Below are 21836 nucleotides of genomic sequence, written 5' to 3'. Positions count from 1 at the left end.
ACCAAGACGAGAGGGAACAGAGTGAGTGAGGCAGCGTGCGGCTGCTGCTGCATGATGACGTCAGATTCCGAGTCGTTTTATGCGAGTTTGTTGATAAAATAAATAATTCACGGTAATCGCGATTATGAAAAATATTCACAAATATGAAAAATAATCGCGATTGGCGAATATTGAAATAATTGTGACTGCCCTAGTTGTGAACAGCATATGAATGCGTGCTTGTCTACCTTCTTAGTGTTTTTGGCATCCTTGGAGTTCAGTATTTCACCAGTTCAGCCCAGGTTACACATAGACGGTTTTGTCCACGGGTAGTGCGTAGACCGAAGTTCGCGGTAGTTCCGGCTGTTTTCGCGGTGGAAAGGGGCGGAGCATTTCGCCGGCATTTTGAGCGCCGTACTACCTGCAAACACGCGGATAAAACGCTGCTAAATCCGCCGAATGAAGTGGAGTTTTGACGCCGTAGCATCCGGCACACGTCAGGCAATGGGGGTTAATACTCAGTTCTATCCTTTACAATCGCAGGTTAAGACACACGTGAGAACGGCGGTGTTCTGCTGCCGCCGATAATGCCCTGTGTACCACTGGATTTATCCAGGCAAATCCTGCGTTACTCCAGGAACGTTTGCTTATAGGCACTGCCCCCAGAGTATAATAGGCTGAAGCAGCTGTCAGTGCAGGGGGAGGGAGTGACAGGGAGCTCATCTCTCAGCCTTTTCTTTTCTCTCTTTTACCCTCCTCAACGTGTTGCTCGTCTCCACCACAGGGCTACCCTCTGCTTCTGAACCAAACCTCTTGGTAAGTCCTTGCCGCTGCCAATTTTATTTTAGGAGGTATACTGGAGCTTCTCTGCAAAAATATCTGGAGCTGGCCACGAGTGAGAGACCTGCATGCAGTGCGCTAGCGTTTTTATACTGACCACTGCCTATCGCCATTTGGAACGCCGTTAACCGGGAGGTGGCGTTTAGAAGAGCGTACTGTCCGCTAGCGCCGCGGTTTTGTCTGCCTCTGTCCCCGGTTAAAACACCTTTGAGGACGCCGATGTGGGCTCTATCGCCGTTTTACACGCCGTTGGTTAGGGATACAATGCCGGCCGCCAATTACGGCGGTGTAAACTGCGGCACTACAGGAAGGGGCGGGATGACACGGCGATTAAAAAGTATCAAACGCCGTTGTTCACGTTGTCTCCGTCGTCAGGCCACTTCTCCGGGAGCGCTCCCGGAATTATTCAACATATTGAATCATTTTTTTGATGATTCCCGGTGGAGCCGGAACCAAACCACGCCCCCGTGCGCCGGCGTTAACTACGGTGTTTGATCCCTAAAACGGCCCGGAGGGGGCAAAATCTCTGCCGGGACGCTTCCGGGAGAGTTTAGCGTCTATGTGTAAATGGGGCTTTCCTCCTCTGTGCACTCAGCAAACCTCGCTGGCAGACGATTTTCTGCTGTTGTTGACATGTTTGTTGCCATTATTTCAACCAGCGTCTGTCAGCTAGTTCCTGACCTCCGTTACGTCATTAGTGATGTCATCTCATGAATAATTGTATGCTGCGCTCTGATTGGCTAGCTGTTGGCAGTAAGCTGTAACGCTGTTGGTCAGTGGCAAACGATCCAATATAACTTTTGATCCTAGCCTTTTTGGATCCCTTTGGATCCAACATGACTTTCTGGTGCCAAGCATGCCAAAATACAGGTAAATGATGGACAGAAAGGCTAATCTGTGATTGGCTATTGCAATCTGAGTGGAGAACACACACACACAATATATATACGAGGTCTCTTAGATAATAAACCGACCCTTTTATTATTTTTTTTTAACTATATGGATTTGAATGACATGCGATTACACCAATCATGCTTGAATCCTCGTGCGCATGCGTGAGTTTTTTCACGCGTGTCGGTGACGTCATTTCCCTGTGGGCAGGCCTTGAGTGAGATGTGGTCCCGCCCTCTCGGCTGAATTCCTTTGTTTCACACGCTGCTCGAGACGCCGCGCGTTGCTTTATCAAAATTTTTTCTGGACCTGTGAGGAATATCTAAGTGGACACTATTCGAGAAATTAAAATGGTTTTCTGTGAAAAGTTTAACGGCTGATGAGAGATTATGGGGTGTTTCTGTCGGTGTAAGGACTTCCCACGGAGCGGGACGACCTGCAGCGCTTCCAGGCGATGTCGTCGGCCTGTTTCGAGCTTAAAACATCCTAATTTAAGGCTTAATTCACCCAGGACATCGTGAGAGAACAGAGAAGATTCAGAAGAGGCCGGCATGAGGAATTTATGCGGACATTCCACTGTTTAAGGACATTTTTTTAATGAAAGACGTACGCGCAAATTCGCCGAGTCGTTTCCGTGACGACTCGGCAAATCTGTGTGCGCCGCAACAGGAAAAACACCTCCGTGTTGAAAACCATTTGTAGAATTCAGGCGGCTTTTAATGGCTTTCAACAAGTGAGTAACTGAGAAATTGTTTAACAGCTTGGGCATGTTCCAACTTGCCCGTTAAGATTTCCAACGGAGGTGTTTTTCCTGCCGCGACCCCCCGCGGTCGGGTCCAGCCCGACATGCGACTCTGCCCGCACGTTCTTTCATTACAAAATGACCGTTAACAATGGAATGTCCGAATAAACTCCTCATGCCGACTTCTTCTGAAAGTTCTCTGTTCTCTGACGACTTACTGCGTCAACAGAGCCTGAAATGTGGAAGTTTTCAACTTGAAACGGAGAGACGCTGCCGCCTCGAAGCGCAGATCGCCGTCAGGCGCCGTGGACCGTCCTTAAAGCGACACTACCAGACCAAAATCTCTCATCAGCCGTTAAAATTTTTACCGAAAACCAGCTGAATTTATTGAATGGTGTCCACTCAGTTGTGCCTTACAGTTTTGAAAAAATTTTTATCAAACAAAGCAACAGTCTCTGAGCCATTCCTAAACAATGAAAAAAATCGACGAGCGGGTGGACGACTCCTCACTCAAAGACTGCCCACAGGCGAATGACGTAACCGACAGGCGTGAAAAAACTCTCGCATGCCCACGAGGGTTCAAACATGTCTGATGTAATCACACGTGATTCAAATCCATATGGTTTTTGAAAAAATAATAAGGTCGGATACTTTTCTAATAGACCTCGTATATATATATATATATATATATATATATGGTGGCATACGCTACTGCTGTGCTCACATGCAGTACTGGGCACTTCTGTCTAAACAAGTGTTGTGCGAACACTGTTTGAAAATGTAATGTCATAGACTTTATTATTATCATTTATAGACTTTATGAGTATTGGGTTGCGTGTTGTCTTTCTGTGGTGTCTCAGCGTTTTGTTAGCTGTACTTTTCCTGATATTTTTCTAAATTTCTCCCTTTGGAAACACTTTTGCTTTCTGCCCGGCTGCCTTCGATTCCATACTTAGGCATGTGTGATTTTGGGATACCTGGAATCGTGGGACATGTTTCCAGAAAATGACAGTGAGATGGCTGGATGAGATTGGCTTTTCAGGCTCATGTCACGGTGTGTTACGGCTGGGCCGTGGGCCAGTCACAGAGCTGTAGCTGCAGTGTGGGTCAGACTAGCTCACCTGGGTTCCATTCAGCAGCCACTCATTAGATTTTAAAACATTTTTGTAAATATATATTAAAGCTTGAAAGATTTTATCTGGCTCGAGGTCATGTCGTGGTGATTTGTGATTAACATCACTTTACATGACAGTTTGGGTGTTTTTAGGTGAGCTATATTTGCACTCTCTCAGACATTCTGTCTTCTACTCTGCTACTTTTTTCAGTGCTCTATGAACCAACTGACGTTGAAAAGCGTTTTTCTTTTTTTTTGTCAGGGTGGACATGGGGGGTGTTGGAAGAGAGAGTGAGACCTGAATGAAGGCAGCAACTCGGAAGAATCTGCCCATTGAGGAGTGTGTGAATGTACACCTCGGACTCAGGGAAAGCTGCATTGGAAGCCAGCCGACTGCTAAATACACCCATTTTAGGGCCTACAGGGGCTGGACAGGTGATTAGCATAATCAGGGGCAAGGGGAGCCATACATATGGTAATTCTGGAGCTGGGTGGGGTGACGTTTGGTGTTACGGGTAGGAGTTTGTTGGGGGGGAGTGGCAGCTGGGGTGTCACGTTGGTGTCAGGGGTCGGGGTGCTCTGGGGTGTGTTAGCTGCTCACAGAAACCGCGGGCTACAGCTGCACGTCAGACCGCCTCCCCTCGCTCATTCCTGCTGTCTTCCATCTCATTCACGTTGATTTTACTTTTTTTTTTTTTTTTTTGCTTTTGTGTTCTTAATCACCTGCTCTCTACTTGTTTTTACTCAGTGTGGCTGCCGCCTGCTTTTGTAAAGTAAAGGTGAGAGGAGAAGTGAGAGCACACGGGGGGAGATGCTGGGGGGCGGGGTGAGGGGGCCTGGCCATGGGTCAGATAGGGTCTCCGCTCTCAGTAAGGCCTTTCATCACATATTTGTGGCTGTGTGCACACCTGCATTGCACAGCTCACACACCACCAGTGTTTCTGTGTGTGCACCAAACGTGATCTCTGCGCCAAATGTGATTTCTGCAACTCATACTGACTGCTGCTTTTTCTGCTATAGGTAGAGAAAATACAATGCCCTCAAATACCAATTCCAAAACAACAACTAATAAAAACAGCAGCTTATTATTATTATTATTATTATTACAAGAGAGCATGCATGAAGCAGTGAAGCAGCTTGAATACTGATTGACAGGACGTGTTAAATTTAAACTAGGTGAAAACAAAGTAGATATACAAAGCATGTATTGTGATAGATGGCTGCAGTAGAGTAATTAATTGGTTAAAAAACTGGATGATCCCTTTATTTTAGAGTAGTTGCAATTGGGGCTGCAGTTTGAAATGATTATTTTCATTATTGGAAACCAGTAAATTTTCTTTGCTGTGCTCACAGTGTAAATGTAGTGTATGTGTGGTTGGGTGGGTTAGTCCATTCTTGCCAGATTTTGTAGGCAATAACTCATAAATGATAAATGCTATCATCTTGTAACTCACCACATTAAAGGAGCACATAATGAGGATGAAATGACTAGATGATGGATAACCTTGGTGCAACACACCAATCAAAAAAGCAGCTTTGTTTTGCCTGTGTAATATCCCATAAATGTGTCTGTTGCCATGGGGAGAAGCATGATGTCCCCTAACAGAATGGGAATGCAAAACTGGAATTACTGAATGGGTAGAATGTGTGGTTTGGGATTATGCCAAAACCTTTCATCTGTATTGCAGATTCATGATGGCAAAGCAGAAGCACTATTTCACAAGGTTTAAAATCCATTGCGACACCTGGTGTCAAAACGTTGTGTTGTGCTCCGTGTTCAAAGGAAAACTGGCACCTGTTGGACAGTCACAAATGCACATCCATATCAAATTATGAATTTGATATTTAAAGGCTGAAGTCTGCATAAGAATTGTATGTGGACTAGCACATATGTTGCTTGAAGACCCAAAGGGGGATTATGTCGTGGCGATTCCCGTCCATCTGTCTGTCTGAAATGTTTCTCTTGATTTATGAAAGAAATTCCTCATTAAAATTAGCTCATTTTACAGTTTTTGCTAGAATTGCAAATAGCTGATGTGAGTTAACAAAAGATTTGTTATCAGATACCTTGAAATGTTATAAGAATGTAGCAAGCACTTGTATGAAAGCAGCATTTTCCAGAGGGGGGAATTGTGCTCTTGTTTGTATTAGTTATTTTATTTAAGTCTATTCAGTTACTGGTAAACTATGTACATCAAGATTTTTATAATTGTTTGTAAGTCTGTTATAGTCGTTTGTTCAGTAAAGTTGTTGACTGCAAAACTGTTTTTGCAGTATTGTGGCAGAATACAGCTGCTGTTTTATAACATAGGAAATGTTTGCTAATTATGCTAGTTCTTAATGCTTTGATTTTTACAGTATAAAGCAACAAAACAAAAAAGGTGGAGCAATACATAATTTGGCATATTATGTATGTTGAAGCAGTTTTGAAGTAGGGGCTGTTTTGGCTACCACTGTTAGCCTCCCGCTAGATGCTAACTTAGCGTCTCTCTGTTAAGTTGTTTGACCTACACCCACAACTATGGAAAAACAGGCCAAGACTCATTTTAAGCCAATGAAAACACATCACTTCACTGTTGCAGGTGATTATGAATAAGTAAGTAAGTAAGTAATGTTTATTATATAGCACCTTTCACAGACAAGGAAAGTCACAAGGTGCTTCACAAAAGACACACATAAATAAAAATTCTGAGAATAAAAGACAATGTACATCACAATAAAATAACTCTAAGACACACACAATGGTCATAAAACAGCCCTTTCGCTACTAAGGATTGAATGCCTGGAGAAACAGAAGGGTTTTAAGCTTGCTCTTAAAAACATCGACTGAATCCAGTGAACGAAGAGACAAAGGGAGATCATTCCAGAGCCTTGGTGCAACGGCCTGGAAAGAGCGATCTCCTCGGGTCTTAAAGTGGGTAAGAGGGACCCTCAGACCCTCAATATTGTATTCCATTTCTGCGATTAAGCCCAGTTGTTTGTGTGTAAATGTACAGGTTAAAATTACGTAGCCTACATTGTAAATTATAAACATATGTAGTTGTAAAATTGTGACCGAAATAGGGAGAAAAATGAAACTGTTTTAACAAATAAATTTTGTAAATATGAAGAAACATTAGAAATAGTATTCACGCTTCTGAGGGCTCAGGACCAAGCATCAGCCCAACCCATTTTTTGATGACAGTTAAACACCCACCTGAATTTTGTTTTTTTTTTAAATTAAAGTTTATTAAACACCCAACCTAAAATCAATTAATTCAGTGACACTCAGCATATTTTAAAAAGCAATAAACAGTACGTTTTCACAATGTTTTTCTCCTCTTCCTTGTCTGACTTGTAATGATGTCGTCTGTTTGCCTGTGCTGTTACTGTGAAAGACTCTTGTGCAAGAAACAGGAAATGTTCTGTGACAATGTGGCTAGCTTTTTACAAGGCCCAGTCACACATGCAAGGAGCTACTATCAGTTTGTGTTTGTTTTTGTCCAACAGCAAAATAAGTTCCTGGACAGATGATGTCTGCAAAGTTTGTCCTACAGTTTTGTGTGTGCTCAGAACTTTGAGGGGAGTTAATATGGAGATCTTTCCTGCTGCTGTTTTGAGTGTGAGAGAGTGGGACACAGTAGGCAACACACAGCACTTCTGGACATGAACAGAGAGAAAACTGATACCCCCATCACATTGCGTCAGAATGACACATCCGGCCACAATCGTGAAATATTGCGTTGCGGTCTGAAGACTCTTAGCGCCATCAATATGCAATGCGCATCTGACGGCGGTCTATATGCAGTTTTTGCGTCATCTGATCGCAGTCTGATGGCATCAAAACAGCATCTGAAATGATCCGATCGCGGTTGATTGAGCTCTGAGATCAATGGAACTGTATCCCAGGCCGTGACAAGATTATTAAACATGAAACTCACCTTCAGCACGGAACCAGGACAGCGCAGAGCGCAGAGGATCCAAACCACAGCCTGTAGTGAAAAGCCTCTCACCAGGCGGCTGTGTGCTGCAAATAACCACGCAAAAATTAAATCCCATGTGATAATCCAACCAACATCACGATGTACGGATCACGTACTCTTGAAGTGAGCAAAAAAGAAAAAAAAATTAAAGTTAACTGGAAAGGCTGCGTCTGATGCATAGTGTGACTGCTGCAAACTTTCAGCAAAGGTGTCCAGTGGCATGCACATATGTGCGCCTCGCACTCGCGTGCACGTGCGCCCCGTGCACACGTGCGGGGCTGGAATGATCACTCAGCTGTGTGCGTGTTCGTAACAGCTGCATGAGCCACTAAGCGTGCATGCGGGGTGCACGTGCGCACGTGCCACTGGACACCTTTGCTGAAAGTTTGCTGGCAGTGGTCCAAGCAGTCACACCGTGTGTCAAACGCAGCTTTGACACATATGTCGTGAGTCCGGTTCATATGTTGGTGGTACTCTGATGTCCAGTACCAGCAGGCACTGTGCAAAGGGAGGAACACAGCACTCCCTCCCACTCTGGTCCCGTGTTTGCCATCCAGACATTTGGACACGGCAGTCTGTGTCATCTACCTGTTGTCTACATGCGCTTTGGATGCCATCGTGCAGGTGTGGATGAAGTAATCTGGATGGGTTCCGACACGGCTGACCACGCCTCTTTTCCTCCCGACTGCGTCCTATTATGGCAATATATGCCGTGTCGGCCTGGTTATGTGTGATGGGGCCTTGACGTCACCTGATGACAGTCAGCGACAGGCTGTATATTCTACTGCTTTCAATGAGAGGCTGGCGGGAATTTATGGCTTTTTTGTCTTAAGGTGAAGGAATCACAGACAGCAACAAACTGATTATTTAACTGCAGTTAGCTGGATTTAACAAGTTGGTACTGTTTTGAAGCTTGCATGAGAACCAGAGTTTTCTGCTTTAATCTGCTTTTTTTTTTTTGCTGCACCAGATATCAGCTGAGAAGGAACACATTTAATAAATGACAAAAGGATAGGGGAAAAAACCCATACACAGACAGGACAGGTGATTTATTCTTTATTTGTGAAGAAATCAGACATTTTTATTGAAATGGGCGGGCCAGCAATCACAATATTTGGCTGAGTTTGTGCAAACGCCAAGTTGAATTTCGTGCAGAACACCCAGGGTGCTCAGACGTGCGAGTACTGTAGTAGAATATGTAAATAGAAGAAATAGTATACTATCAAATGAGCAACAGTTCAGTGGTTTCTTCCTCTTGAGGAGTTTTTAATTTATTCACAATGTAACCTATTTAACACATCAACAAATAACAGCAATAACAAATTATATTTTAAATCACAAAGTAAATGTCTATGTTTTGGAAACAATTTCTACAAAGTTTTAGCATTGATGTTCTTCAAAGTAAAAGTAAAAGCCCTTATTAACCTAGAAACATTGATATGGAGTTTTTTTTTTACAGCATCAGCTTTTGATTTAGGATTAGGATTTCATTTTGTATTATTAATTATTATTCCAAAAAATATCTATTTTCCTTTACTAGCTCCATGATATGATACGTATCACGATACATCCAGTTTTTACAAAAGGTTCAAATGTAACTCCCCGCGACCCGATCCAGAATAAGCAGTTAAAGATGAGTACGTTATAATGTAACTTTCTAGAGTTGTTTGCCGTTGTTATTTTGCTCGTACACAGTTATGCCGCGTTCACACTGGGCGTGACGTTTTGCGCGTTTGTGGTGCGATATTGTGTCACGTCGCGTTGCCCTCCTCAAGAAGTTGAAAAATCTGAACTTTTTCGTCTCGTCGCACTGCGATGACCAATCAGGGACTGAATATGTAGTGACGTGGAGATGTCTGGAGTTTGACTGAAGATGTGAACATGTCCTGTCTCTGGTAGCAGCCTGTGAGCAGGACTTATGTCTCTTTTGTCCTTTATTTCACAATTATGAGAGAGTTTTTGGAGCGAACAGCAGCACCACAGCAACGGCAGCGGAGTTTCTTTTTTTTTTTACATGCGCTCACGAGGGAATCATCCATGGAGATTATTTTACTTATTAACTACACAGATGTATAATAAAGCAAATGGTGACTGGTTTCTAAAGACAATTATGACAGAGTTTTTTTTGGGAAAGAGCGAGGAGCAGCCTCACAGCAAGCTGTGGCGTTTCTTTCTTTCTTTCTTTTTTTTATTTTACGTGCGCGTGCAAGCGAATCGTCTGTGTGGAGATTATTTTACTTATTAACTACACAGATGTATAATAAAGCAAATGGTGACTGGTTTCTAAACACAATTATGACAGAGTTTTTTGGGGGAAGAGCGAGCTGCAGCAAGCAGCGGAGTTTTTTTTTTTTTTTAATTGTTTACATGTGCACGCGTGAACGGGACAGTTGGTCCTCAAACTGGGTCCTGCAGAGGCAGAAGGACCGCTGAAAGCGGCCGTCATCCAGACGCAGCTCCTGCAGCAAATAATGATACTCTCTGTATTGGGAGCTTTTCACAACAACTCGCTCCGTGTGATCAAGGTCCATCATGATGACTTGACGCCGAGCGGAATAGAAGCTCCTCCTATTTGATGACGCACTGGGGTGAATTTTCGCAGCGAAAGTCCGACCAAGCAGAGCAACACACCAGGCGAAGGAGGCGCGTCCATCGCCACGCGACCCCCCTGAATTTGTAGCATCTGTTCGTGCCCAGTGTGAATGCGGCATTAAACTGTAGAAGAGCAGCACCTTACTGCGCATAAAGCATGTGCCATCTGGTGGTTGTAAGTGGTACTCCACACACATTTACTGAGACAAATGGCACACATTCAATCATTGTTTTTTTTTTGTTGTTGTTGCTATTTTGAAGTATCAGTTTTTTTTTTTATTTAGGATTGCAGTTTCATTAGTATTACTTATTAGTACTTAATCCAAAAATGATCTCTTATTCCTGTATTTAGGGGTGTAACAATACATCTGCTCCATGATACGAAACACCTATCAGAATTCGATACATATCACAATGCATAATTACATCACTGTTCACACTAATTATCTAGGAAATTATCTGTGGTGAATATTTTAACTTTAAAGAACTGAATTATTCAGAAGTATAAATTGTAATCCTTGATGTTATCTGTTTCCTATTAGTATATTTTATAGATCATTTCTGATTATTCTGCAAGAGTTTGCTATTTCTTCCCTGCAGTAGTTGAATTTTCAAGGTGTCACAATACTCATAAAAATCGTTGCAACTCTGTAATATATCATAATTTGTTGATTGTCTGCAACACAATGATTCCTTTTATTCTGTAAACTACATTGACAATTGTATTCCAGTAATTAATTATTTACAGGGGAGAGAATCCTAGAATTTGACAATGCACACATTTTAAAAAATTGGGGGGAGATAACGGTTTCCAATTTTCAATCGTAAATGACAGCCAATGAAACAAGTGTGACTCCTTATAAATATTTTGTAATTACCTGTTCTTTAATGGTTTAAAATTGATGTGCAAACTGTACATGCGTATGTAAATCCAAAATTGTCTTTCACACATTTCTTGAAGTAGTTTTAGAAAAATGTGCCTTTATGTTCCTGTGAGGAGGGTGTCTGGATTATATCCTCATGTTCTGTGGCAGCATAGGGAACTCAGGGTATGGGGGGTCGAGTGTACGCATGGTGGCATAGAGATGACCTGGTTTTACAGGGCTTCCTCCTCACCACAGGGGGTCCCAGTTGAGAGGGGCCTAATCCAGCTAATCCTCTCTATGCACACACACACACACACACACACACACACACACACACACACACACACACACACACACACACACACACACACACACACACACACTGTGCTGTCCACATGTCCATACAGTATATTGCACACAGTCTCATACACACACATGCACACATGCCAGCTTGCGTTACCACCTTTAACTACTTTCAGACTCAATGTTTGTAACTAAACAGCAACTTTACTGATTTGTTAAGTTAAATTAAAATATCACAGCAGATAGGCTGCCAAAGGAGGACCTGCTTCTCACTGTCTCAGGAAATTATAAATTTGGTTTGTGTGTCTTTTTATCTTCATGACATTTGTTGGGAGAGGTTCACTGAATTGATAAAATTTTGAGTTGTATCCAGATCTGGATGTGGATTCAGCATCATTGCCCTGTGTGCTGATGATAGCATGAGGTGTTGTAATCATTCATGTGTGCCTGTCTTCGTCCAAAATCCTTTGGAAACAGGTGAGCAGATTTTCATCAACCTTTATTGAGTATTCCTTGTGTGAGGGTCAAAAGTCATAGTCAAAGGTTAGAAAGATGTAAAACTTATATAAGGGTGATTCTTTAACTATGGGCACTATTGGCCTTGTAAATGTAATTTCCACCACACCATTGCCTTACAATATAAAGTGCCTTGGGGCAACTGTTTGTTGTGATTTGGCGCTATATACATGTGCTCTGATGTCACTGTTTAGCTCCATAGAAACTACCCAAACAATCTTTCATACAAACTGTTTAAAGGGACATTACAGTGTTGTGGTGGAAATTACGGCAATAGTGTGGGACAACTACATTTTGTTTAAAAAAATCACAACAGTTGTATGACATTGAATACCCCAATTATGTTTTGATTATTTTACTGATATTTTATTCAGAGATATTTTAAAACATTAGAAAAAACGTTTTTTTACCATTCATTTTTATCATTGAAGATCAAAAATCTGGGTGTGGGACAAGCACAAAATGGCAATATTTGCATATAATGATGCTGAAAAAAGGTGAAAAATCATCATAGACTACTAGAACACATTTCTTAACACACTTTCATTGTAAAGATAACTATAAAAGTGTGAAATTTCCCCTTTTTTTCTGTTTTTCATACAATATGATCAAAGGACATAATAAGTGCCCGTAGTCTAAGAATCACCCATAAACCACTAAATTATTTGCCATCAGTTGGATATGAATGACATTATGGTAGTATGTCCATAAATATTACGCAGCACATTATTATGCATGCGCACAGCCAGTCTGATCTCAGAAGCTAAGCAGAGCAGGATCTGGTTAATACTTGGATGGGAGACCTCTTTGGAACACCAGCGTCTGTGTGGGTTTCTCCAGGTAAAAGTGAAGTTGCGCCAGGAAGGGCATCCGGCGTAAAACTTGTGCCAATTACCAATGCAGATCTGGCTGTATCCGCTGTGGCGACCCCAAACGAAACCGGGAACAGCCGAATGAACAACATTATTATGCATGCAGGGTACTATATTTTCCATGCTATGTGTTGCAGCAGAGTATTATTCGCATGTGTCCAAAAATGCATCACGAAGAGGGGAAAAAACGTTTGTAAGTTGCATGTGACTATTTGTTTCTGACACTCAGTGTTAGTGCTTCATGCAAAAAGAAGCCACATGAATTTAACTGGTGCATTATTATTCAAACACCATGTCAGCAAGCAGAAGCCAACAAGCTAATCATTGTTATTGTTTGAGGCACAAAGAACTCAAAAGTAGACTGCTTCTTGTCACCATGGAACAAATGAAAACATTGTTTCAGAGCTAAATGTGCACATGTTTATCTCACTTAATGTGATTGAATGTTTTAAGAATCCTATACATTTTAAAAACATTATAGTTTGCCGTACCTTAGCCTAGGTGTCCTCCTTGTTGCTGTTCTGACTGTGCCACAAAGTCCAAACAAGTTTTGTTCTTCTGTTGCTGCTGCTGCTGCTGCTGCTGTTGCTTTTTCTTGTTTTGTGGTGGTGGGTATCCATCTTAATGGTACATTACCACCACCTTCTGCTCTGAACTGTGAATCACAGTATCTCTTTAAGATCAGTACACAGGAGCGGCTTGTCACACATGTAGACGGTACCATCTTCTTGCCATAGATGATAAAGCAGTATAGTTTCATATATGTCATTTCAAAATATGCCACAAGACCAGTGAAGAAGTAAAAAGAAAAGAAAGAGAGAAAGAAAAAATGCGGCTTATAATCCAAAAAATACAGTATGTATTGCCCTGTCTGATGCCTTTAATTTTCTAATTATCAAATAATGTTTCCTATTAGTTTTCATATTATTTATATTAGTGAATCCCCCACCCCCTTGATACATAAAAACAGGGCTGCTGGGCAGAGGCTGTGTGATCACAGTGTCTGGTTATCTGTCTGCCTGTCTGGTTGCGAATGTTAAACCATATTTTTTAGATCTGTTTTTGATTTTGAGTTGATGAGTCCCAGTCTGTCTGGATCTCTTCATCCACATAAATAGAAAGTAGGGCTTATACTCCATCATTCTGCAGTTTTGTGATGGTTTTCATTGTGAAGCAAAATGCGTTCCACTACACACATCAGCTTGTTTTGACACTGTAGAAATGTTGCGGTATCGGCAGTGTGTAATGTTACATTCTCTACTCGGTAGTTCATCTATATTACAATAGCCAAGTGGCCTCTGTGTGCGTGCGTATGTGTCTGTGTGTATGGCTTTGATCATGCAGAAACTGGAGAGAACTGACATTCGGCATTTGGTATGCTTATGTTTTTTTGGGTTAATGATGAAGGCTGCAAAAACAGAAAGTTTATAGGACAAATATTTTTGGAGAAATTTGCAATTTTAGTTAACCAGTATACAATGGATGTTGTGCTGCAATGCACCATGGGAGTTCATGGTTTTGGGGTTTTAAATGTTGTTATTGTGGTTCGTGTTAGTTTAGTTAAGTGAATCATGTTGCTGAGTAGAGTATTACATTTGATGTCTTCTCTGTTTGTGTCTAAAATTAGATGGTCTTTTTGGGTCAACCATAAACAGCGCCAAAACGGAACATTGATAGGACTAATATTTTTGGAGAAGCTACGGACATTAGCTAACATTGCTAACTACATTTTGGGCTCACGCCATTCCAGCAGGGGGCGGTAAGGTAGTCAGGAGGATATACCTGGTAGTCAGGAGGTTATTAACAGCGTGAGTGTTGGCGTGCATGATTTTATTTAATAAGTACAATGTAAGTACATAATATAATTTTAAGTACGTTAAAAATACGTGAATGACACAAGAAAGTGAAAAATCAAATGACAAAATAGAATAATAAAATAATAATAATGATATTGCTAATAATAGTGTGTGTATGATAACAAGAACCTAAACAATTTAAAAATACATTAAGACAGTAAATTAACATTAAAAAAAATTACATCATTAACAGGAAATAAAAGGGTTGAGTTCCTCTTGTAAGTCTAAGGTTCTAAAAACATTCTGGACTCACATGCCATTCCAGATCATTCATTATATAAGCTTTGCTTAACTTATTACTACCCCTGAAAAATGTCAGCTACCTATTTTATAAACACTACCCAATCTAGAGCCCGTGGATCCCTATAAGCAACAAACTAGTAAACTATAAACCAACATAAACCCTTGAGGTTGTGCTAAAAGTAATTCGGATGGAGAAAACCACATCTGAAAATGGTTTCTTGTTCCTTTGCTACAGAACAGATTTGTATGGGACTTAAAAATGATTGCCGGCTACTGCCGCAACAGAAACACTTGATGTGTGAGCATGAATATATATTCATGTAGTGCATGTAAGTGGCACTTTAAAAAAGCTACACATTGTCTTTGCTTTGAAGAAGAAATCATAAATTAATCTGGATGGAGGGCCTCAGGCCAAAAACAAATGTTGGTGTTTTGTGAATTACTCCCTTACAGCTACAGTACAATTAAATGTATTATATTTTATTGAAAATGAACCTTCTGTGTCTAAAATAAAATTTGAAAATTATTAAAATGCTAGTCTTTAATCTGCTTGACAGTGATTTATTAATTTTTAGAGAGCTTGTTATTTGCCATGACAGGAGAAAACCAAAGGAAAGTGGGCCACGTGTGGCTGTTATGCCCAAATGGGGAAACCCTGCTTTAAAAGTTGTCTTATCACAATCAGGAGGAGTTGTGTCAGAGTGGTTTGCATGTTACCCTTGAAAATGTGGTATGCGTCTGTAGCCAGGCTTGCGAGATGTGCAGGGGGGTGTGCCTCAGCTCTTGTGTGTTGTACAGACAAAGAGAGAAATTTGGACAGACCTGGGAGGGGGCTGATTCTTCCTGAGGGGCTGGGCTGATTGCCATCATGATCTGGCCAATCACAGACTCCTTCTGAATAGAGCAAAGGGAGAGAAAATGAGAGTGTAAGGGCGAGGATGTGGGGTGGTCTGAGTTCAAAAGGAGGTAGGGGGGTGATGTCAGTTCCTTAGAAACCCACTTTCTCTCCCTCTGTCCTGGCTGCCCCCTCTTTCCCTCACATTGAGAATAGCAGAGAGCAGGGGTTAATGTTATGCAACACACTGAATACCTTCACCCAGCACGCCAATACCGTGACACACATGGACCTGCTCCTCCTCTCCTCTCCTCTCCTCTCCTCTCCTCTCCTCTCCTCTTCTCTTTCCTCTCCTCTCCTCTTCTCTTCTCTTTCCTCTCCTCTCCTCTCCTCATGAAATCTTGGCTTCTGAGCCTCTTTTTTTTTTTTGCTTTTTATTATTCACCATTAATAATTCATAAATAACACACATTACATGTCAGCAACACACACACACACACACACACACACACACACACACACACACACACACACACACACACACACACACACACACACACACACACACACACACACACACACACCTGTTTGGCAGAACTTGTGTACTCTGAGTGAGTGAAAGCAAAGACTGTTTTTACAGTTTTTCTCAATTGCTAAGACATATTTCTCTGAAGCTGCTGTTCTTTTCTCTAATCTGTGAACAAAAAACCCAGTTTTCAAGCTACATTCACAAAACCCCAGACTCTTTTTGCAAAACCAAACTTTCACCCCAAAACAGTTCAGTCTGTGCTCAAAACTGAACTATGTTGTCAGATTGTGCCCAAAGTCAATCGAAATTAAAAATACAACTGAGCAGTCTCTAAACACTCCGTACAAAAATAGAAAATACAATGTTGACGACATGAAGCTGAAGAAATAAATGTTTATTGTTCACTGTTGGCTAAATACATGTTGCAAAACAAAAAACCCTGTGCATTTAGCACTTGTACATAGTAAAAAAGGTACAAATAACAGAAATCCTGTGCATTTACATGTAGTACTTGTACAGTCCAAAAACAAAGAGAAATCATGTGCATTTAGCACTTGTATCCTGTAAGCCTACGTAAAAATAAAGTACAAAAATATACAAGTAGTTCTAGGCCTACAAACAGTTGCACTAACCCTCCATTACAATACTACAGTGCATTGGCACAGTGATGTACTGAAACATATATTTACTTACAGTAAATATACTGGGGTACAGTATGTAGTATATGTCAACGTTTACATACTATAATGTCAGAAAAGGTTAATGACCTGTTCTCTTCTCTAAATCTTGGGATTGTGGTGGACACAGTGAATCTACTGATGTTTGGTTGGACCATTTGTCCGGCCACCCTCATGCTCATACCGTGGACAAGAACATGGTCAATCACAGTACCTCTGATTTCATCAGATATTACTGACTATGTTTACATGCAGCCAATAACCCTTTCATAACCCTTTCATAACCGGAATATTAGCAATAACCCGGTTGCGCACAGCCATGTAAATACCCGCAAAAACCCGAATATGCTCATATTCCGGTTTTTAAAAACCCGAATAAGACCCCTGGGTTACTCCTTTTCTAACCCGAATATCAGGTCATATAAACACACATTGGGATATCCCCATAGAAAGGAACATTATTTTGTGTTCTGCGCATGTCCTATCCGCAAGGAATCTTGGTCTTTGAGTACGGCAACTACTTGTATGTGGCACGCGCAATCCAGCAGACACCACAGAAGCAGAGATAAACAGCGCATTGTGTTCTGCGTCCTTATCAGGCGGCACTGGTCGGCATCACTGCGATTGCTCTGCCTCCAATGCGCTTACTGAGTCTGCGGGCTCGGTAAACGCCACAGTGGGCCACTCACACCACCCCTCTCTCTGCTGTGCGGAGCTGCACCAACTCTGGCAACAGGTCCAGAGACTACGCTCGCTGTTTTGATGCGGAGGCAGCCCGCAAGGATAGATTTCTTGCGGAAAAAATCCACAGCGCCGCAGGGTCTCGGTATACCGCAGCCACAGAGCTCCGTGGCCATGACTTGGATTCTTTGCGGGTCCCGCATCCGTACCCCAGGAGGCAGTGAGCGAAGGGACAGCACGCGCATTGTGTTCTGCGTGTGTCTATTTATAATCTTCTCGCCCAGAAGAAAAAAGAGTGTGTTTACACAGGAGAGAAAAGTGAGAACATGTTAATGCCTGTTTGAGAAAAGTGTATAAAGTGTGTAGTGAGGGGTTTTACACGAAGCAGGATTTGCACGAACGCCAGACTAAATCAAGCACCAGTGGAAGACATGCGTCGCTGTTTAGATGGGGATATTTCAAATGAGACCAGTGACCATGTATACAGGAGTAACTCTGTCTGCTTAAGCATGTAAACGGGTTATTCCTAATGATTCAGAAACCGGAATATTGACCTTAACCCGAATATTAACGGCATGTAAACGTAGTCACTGTAGTTTGTCTTCGCTGGTCACTTCGACCACCTCTCACATGAACTCCTCTCAGATTTCTGTTCATTGTGGTGCCTCATAAACCAGCCCTCTGATCTGGCTTATATATGTTTCCTCACATCATTGGCCACAAGTGTGATCAATTTTGAGTTGTTGTGTTCAACCGGTGACACCTGTGCTTTAACTGTGTTTGACTTTTGCCACCTGTGCTCACCATTATGCAACACAGCTGCATCACAATGAAAATGTGTTGGCAAGTTGTGTTTAAACAGGTCACTCCTTTTGCCAAAAGACTAACTGATTCAGTCAGTGGGTTCAGGCAACTGAGCATTTGTTTAGGCAGGGTTTAGGGTGGAGTTTAGTGTTTTAGCAATTGAGAAAAACTGTTTCTGCTTTATTGTAACCTGCCTTCAGAGCATTGACATTTGTGTGACTGTTCAACTTTTCTGTTCCACTTCAACACTGAGGGCAGTGCACACATGCTGGTAGAAAAAGTCCAGAATGGAAATAGTTTTCTCTCACAGATGGACCATATGTGGTGATAGAAAATGACTATTTGGCCTGACTGTACGCTGAAGTTGTCTTCATTTCTCAAAGTTTTATAAAAAGCACGAACTGCTAACCATTGACCTAAGATGACAACCAAGTGTCTTTGGTATCAGGTCACTTTGGTACTGCTGGAACAGTTTGTGTCATATGGAACATTTACATAAGGAAACATGCATTGTGAGGGAATGCCATTTTGACCATGTACGACATTTGTCTGTGCATGATCGAATGTGCCAGTGCATCAGTGTTGAGGATGGCAGCAATGGGAAAAGTCCAAAAGCACAATCATCTATCACCTTGCTACAGCAGATTTTTGAGAAGTGGTGATCAAATCAAATATACTTTATTGTCCCTGCAGGGAAATTTGTCTTGGGCATACGTTTTGGAAGACTGTTTCATGGTACAGTGCATGTGGTGACACAACACCAACACATGCTCACAGATGTGACATGAACACAGAAATTTGAGCTCCTCCACCTGCTGTTATGTATTTATTATGGTTCAGTGCCTGTCTTTGACCGAATTAAAAAAATTCAACCATTCAACTTCATTCAACACCCAACAGATGACTCACTCTTGTAATTGATGTTGGTACCTTTATTGATTCTGCTTATCAGTCCAATTCTGTATTGATGTGCTTATCAATTCCTGATTATTTTTCTGTTTGGAAAAATGGAGGCATACATAGTTGGTTCATGGAAATGCATCTGCTTTCCTTCTTGCAAGATGCATAGTTTGATGTCGTGATGCCAGATTTGACATCACGGCACGTACGCTTTTGTACCGCAGAAGTGTCAGAATAATGGCCCAGTCACACGGCACTTAACGAAGGGCAATGAAGCCCAAACAAAACAAGAAATCTGGGCTTTCGTTGACTTTCATTGGCATCATTTAACCTTCGTGCAGCTTTGTTCCTGGAGCTGGCACTTCGTCAGGATTTTTAAACTGTGGGAAATGAAGGACAACAAAAACCTCAATTCGTTTGTATTTCCTTTTGCTGTCGTTCTTGATGTTTTTTAATTGTTTGATTAGTTTTTGTAATGTTAGCGTTTAGTTTGACTTCTTTCGACCAGATGAATGTTTTCACACAGTACAGAAGCCATTTTCTGAGCTCTGCTGCTGACGCTGTGTTCATGTACCGTAGGAAATTACAAGGCAAAGTCAGCCTGTTTGCTTGGATGTTTTTTTAATCTGGGTCGGGGGTCAGCTTGAATGGGCTCAGGCACCTTGTATAGGCCAGAATTAATCTTTTGTGTGAATATAATTAATTATTTTACCACAAGTGACTGCTGAATTTTAAACAACAAAAACGTTGTGTAATTTCTGACGGTACTTGAACGCAGTAGCAGCTCCTGTGTGCGCTTATTATTTTTTATTAAATATAACAATATGAGTGTAGGAATGACAATCCAGCCCTTATGTACATGTGGCAACAGGTAGATAATTCAAATGATTATATAAAGAGCTGTTCTGGAAGGCAGAATACATGTTGTTGATCAGTGGCAGCTGGTGGAAATAACCACACATGGGGAGTCAATGCGCGTTCCACAGATATGACAGAAGATGCAACATGAAGAAATATATTTTTGGGAATCATTAAAGGAAGCTGTGATGCATGCTGTATTTTCTTAAGACATTGCTATTCAGGTGTCAAGCACATTTCAGATAGATTTTAATTGATGTTTAATTCAGGACTGCGTGACATAGCTTTGGCACAAGAAGGACTCAGAAACAAGAAGCATATGAATTGAATATGCTTCCGATAAGAATAATTTGTTATACATGTGACCAGTTAGGGAAGTTACAGTTTTTCTCAGTTGCTAAGTATCTCTAAACTGTTTCTCAGTGTCTCTAAACTGCATCGTAGCACAGGTCCCTGACCTGGATTTGGTGCCTAAAATACAGATATATCATATCATGTCATATTATATCAAAGACTAAAAAAGACAAAGGATGCAGTTGACAGAACTGGAATGTGATTTAAAAGTCAGCGACACTTGGCGTCAAGTCACAGCAGATGAACAAGACACCTTCAGCCTATCAGCACATATCGGGGGTTCAACCAGTTTTCATAGGAGTAGGAGTACAAGAATATGTGTCGCTGAAGAAACACAGCTGTGTGTACACACAGCTACACTCACTGACACACACACAAACACGCACACACACATTTTCTTAGTCCAGCTGGGGTGTTAATTTCACCCTAAGGCTGTGTGAGCGTTGACCCCAAAACGCTGTAACCTCATGAAGTGGAATTCTCTGGGCCTGAGGCTGTAATGTGCTGTTTCCTGTAGAGGGAGAGTGCATTCCTTTGACTTGTCCCATTCCTCACTGCGTGCTGTAAAGTCAAGGTCTTTGGGTGGCAGTGCAAAACTTGGAATGTGTTCAGAAGAGGCTGTGAGTTGTTTTTTTCCCCCCTTTCTTTTCTAAGTACGTCCCTCCCTTCTTTTCTCAGTCGTACTTTTCCTCATCCCCTGGCACCAGTAGAATCAGACTGAAAACGGATGCGCCACTCTCCCTCCATACCATTTTTCATGTCGGTGCACCTCAAGCGAGGCTCAAGTGAGCGGTGAGTGCAGCAGACAAGTCAACTTGTTAGTGCACTGTCAGCGTGCGTCGAGTCTAAATCAATTCCATGCCTGCTCTTTTGAAGGAGGGTTGGTGTAGTGTAGCTGTGTAACTGGCCTTGCAGTGGAAAACATGTCGCTCCAGTTAACCTAGGCCTGCTATTAATGATGAGTATTATAAACATGCTTTCAGACAGGATCAGATGGGAATGCTGTTTGAGTCCAGAAAAAAAGAAATCATGTGTGTGTTTTCCTAATGCACCGAGACATCCCGTCCCGCCCCCACCTTGTTCCATTGGTCTGACTGGGTGGTCCGGCCTAACACAACAGGCATCAGGCATGCTTATGTTCAACTTTAATGCCATTACAGCAAGCTGAAAATATCCCATCTGTTCCTGCTGTTGCAAGAATTGTGTGGAACTGTTCAATTGGTTTAAGCCATAATAAAATGTAACATACTTTTACATCACCCAGCATCAGACTGGGCATTTTTTTGTATGCTGGCGTGTGTGAACAAGTGCCCAATTACCGATCAGTACCAGCATTAAGAACATGCATTTTACAATTGTTCTATAGGCTATGCATCTAGATGTAGTTTTGGTTCCAGTTTCATTTTCTCATCTCTCAGGTGT

At 41.8% G+C, this 21836-nt stretch overlaps 1 protein-coding gene across 3 annotated transcripts in view; it reads left to right on the top strand.

Annotated features, from left to right (window-relative positions):
- ptch1 (patched 1) overlaps positions 1–21836 on the top strand; it is a 177381-nt gene that overhangs the window by 42547 nt on the left and 112998 nt on the right. The gene's annotated exons all lie outside the window — the stretch shown is intronic.

Source organism: Thalassophryne amazonica, chromosome 5 (assembly GCF_902500255.1).
Source record: "Thalassophryne amazonica chromosome 5, fThaAma1.1, whole genome shotgun sequence".
NCBI classification, from domain to species: domain Eukaryota; kingdom Metazoa; phylum Chordata; class Actinopteri; order Batrachoidiformes; family Batrachoididae; genus Thalassophryne; species Thalassophryne amazonica.
The sequence above is the reverse complement of the archived record's forward strand: the minus strand, read 5'-3'. Positions and strand labels throughout refer to the sequence as shown.